The sequence below is a fragment of the Zingiber officinale genome, chromosome 8A (assembly GCF_018446385.1).
Source record: "Zingiber officinale cultivar Zhangliang chromosome 8A, Zo_v1.1, whole genome shotgun sequence".
In the NCBI taxonomy this organism is placed as follows: Eukaryota; Viridiplantae; Streptophyta; class Magnoliopsida; order Zingiberales; family Zingiberaceae; genus Zingiber; species Zingiber officinale.
The window spans coordinates 107,058,428-107,061,671 of record NC_056000.1 but is presented as its reverse complement, the minus strand read 5'-3'; the positions used below and the strand labels follow the sequence as shown (position 1 = coordinate 107,061,671).

General features: G+C 42.2%; 1 long non-coding RNA gene across 1 annotated transcript; it reads left to right on the top strand.

Moving 5' to 3' along the window:
- The first annotated feature begins 2,186 nt into the window (after window positions 1-2,186).
- LOC122012630 lies at window positions 2,187-3,040 on the top strand. The gene is made up of 3 exons (XR_006120284.1): window positions 2,187-2,623; window positions 2,726-2,882; window positions 2,971-3,040. It is a non-coding gene; the product is annotated as an uncharacterized LOC122012630 (long non-coding RNA).
- Window positions 3,041-3,244: the final 204 nt, after the last annotated feature.

Sequence of the window (3,244 nt, the reverse complement as noted above, 5' to 3'; positions counted from 1 at the left end):
GTCGAGGGACATATATAGGATGATTATGAGGGTGGTGGAGATATCTTCTTGATGGGTAGGCTCTTAGTCAGCAGGTTGCGTGACCCTTTGACTTGGGATTGACATTCCTTTACTGTAGATACTTGATTATTAGAAAAGATGAGATGATGAGATTTGATAGACTTTTTGGATACATTTATTTTGTTGGCAGTAGGTGTTGAAGGTTGGATGATTTCCTTTTACCCTATCTTTGTTTAGGGGACTATCTGGTGTGATTGATTGATGTTGAGGATGATCTTGATTGATGGATATTGGAAGATCAGGTGTGGTTATAGGTTGTCTTTTTATGATTTATTAGTGGATATTTGACTTGATGATCTATGATTTGGTGTTCGATGTTGATAGATGTGAGGAGTAGCACTTGTGTGGTATATATGGATTTGTTGATTTGTAGTGCGTGATCAGATCACAGGTTTGTCGAGGATCTTACGGTTGGATCTGCTTGTTGTACGGATATTATGAGGATATGGTTTTATCATTTAGGCATACAGTGCTCTAGATGTTTTGATGGACTCGATGTATTTGGTATTATTAGGGTGTTTAGATCAGTTTTCATTGTCTCCATGGACGATGTTGTGATCTATTTTCGATCCGAGGTGGATCACGTACACTATCTTCGCATAGTTCTAGAGATGTTTCGACGGGAACATCTATATGTGAGGTTAGTAGTACGTATTGTGATTGTCTTTTACGAGTTTTTGGGGCACATTGTCTCTGGTAGAGGGATATCAGTGGATCCACAGGAGATAGAGGCTGTTATCGGTTGGGAGTAGTCATAGTCTATACCGGAGATTGATGGAGGATTTCTCTAGCATTGATATGTCGTTGACCGGATTGTCTAGGAAGAGTATGGAATTTTCCTGGATAGATGTTTATGAGATCAGTTTAGATAACTACACCGTCTTAGTTATGCTTTCTAGTGTAGACGGATTTGTACTCTACACAGATGTATCATATCTGGGAGATGGTGTAGTTCCGACGTGGTATGAGCGGAGCGGTCTCGTATCAGTAGTTAGAATTCTCATGAAATGAGAATTTGATTTTTATTTTCATGAGAGATTATGTGTGTTTCCGAGTCACTTCTTATCCGAGAAGAGTTACTATAGGAAACATATTGATCTGGATTTGTGATACATTCGGGTGACATCTGATGTATGGAGATTTGGAGCGTTCTTATTGGTGGATTTTCATGAAGGAAAACATCGTGGATTTTGTAGCTTGATGTCTAGCGTGTCAGCACGTAGAGGCTGAATATCAGAGACTAGCAGGATTATCTTCGTTGATTTGGATGCTAGAGTAGAGTTGGGAGCATGTTTTGACAGATTTGTCGTGGGATTATCCAGGACATTGAGATGATATGATGCTTTAGTTAATCATTGTTGGTTGACTAGTTGTCTCTTTAGCTATCGATTTGTAGGACAGATTCTTTTGGATTGAGTAGCAGGATTATACTCTAGAGGGATTTCCAGACTGGATGATGTATCTCTGAGTATTGTTTTGGATGGAGATCAGTGATTTCATGTCATGATTTTGATTATGTTTACAGCAGACTTTGGATTAGGAGTTTCACTTTAGTATAGATTTTCATCTCAAACTGATGGATAGTTTGAGCGATCTATATAGGTGTTGGAGGATTTATTGATAGTGGAATTTAGATTTTTGGGGTGTTTGATTTATCCACAGTTGGTTAGGTAACCGTGTGGGAATAACAGAAGTAGGGTGAGCTCATGACTCACAGAGTCATCCCTTAGGGTGGGAGATCGGTTCATGATATTTGGATGGAGTGGTATATGAGGATGTTGATTGGTGGTTACTTTGGAGGAGGGTCCCTGAGTTGACCAGTAAATTTGGGGACCAAATTTTTATTAGTGGGGGAGAATGTAAGATACCGTAAAATTAAATAATAAATGTTATTGGACGAAAAATCGTATTGGATTTTTCTGGAATTTTTAGAAATTTTTCGGGATTTAAACGGGCTCCGTATGATCTGTTTTGATAGGACGGATTCTGGGTACAGAGTAGGCTTGTTTGGAATACCCAATTAAATGGGAGTTGATTTAGGATTTAACTTAAAGGTATAATAATTAAACCTAAGTTTTATATTCTTTATTTTGATCTCCCGATTCTTTCTCCTCCCCTGGCCCCGACTTTCTTCCTCTCCGCTCCTTCTCATGCGATCGGAGCAGACGACGCCACCAGGGAACAGATCGCCGAAGCCTGATGCACCGCCAGCTGAGCCTCCCTCCTTCCTCTCCCTATCGCGGCATGGAGATTCTCATCCTTCTCCCGATTGAGCTTCGGCCGGCCACCGAACCCGAGCTTTTGCCTCTTCTTGCGATTTCCCCTGAAATCCCGATTTCCTTCTCGGATTGTTGAATGTCGATCCACGCGCTGCCCTCTTTCGACTTCTCATCGCCGCAGACTACCGACCTTCGACGCTGATGAGCCCTGGTTGTCGATCGCCGCCATCAGTAGCCACATCTTCTTCCCTTGCACGCGGGCTACTGACCTAAGGGGGAGAAGGGGCGCTAATTCTAGGGTTTCCAGACATCTGTATTTGCTTGGAGTCACGTGATCACCGAGGGTAAGCTAGCCTTCTTTTCTTGGTACTCTCTGACCCGTGCCCTAACAATATAGCTGATCGATCGTCTTCTCCTTAATCTGTTCGTCGGGGATTGATATGTAGCTTCACACCTGCTGGTTTTGGATTGGGCAACAGCATCGGAGGCGACTGATCAAGGTGTCGGATCAACCTGGTGATGGATCTCCCTTGAGCAGGACTTCATCTTCTCCATTTCTTGGGGCTGCCAGGGCCTTGGGTGAAGAGGTGGAGGGTTGTTGAGGTGAGTTTGGTACTGTGAGTTAGGGTTTCAATAAATCCTTTGCTATATGATTGGATTTATGGGTTGAATTTTGGAAGAATTGGTGTAGGTATTCTGTGGTAGCTCCCGGATAGTGGATGGCTGGAGGTTAGCTACTGGATTGCTGCCCTACGTCAAGGTAAATGCCTTACAGTGATGTATTGCTGGGTTACTCATTTGTAGGTTGCTAAATTAAGTTTTTCTAATGGGTTGTAGGGTTTTGTGCTTGCTTAGTTTATGAGTGGTGTGATGTGGATTGGTTGATATTGTGGATTAAGGATTAAGGTTTTGCCTCTAGTGGTAAGTATTGTTTTATGGTTGATATCATTATGTGGTGGGTTGGT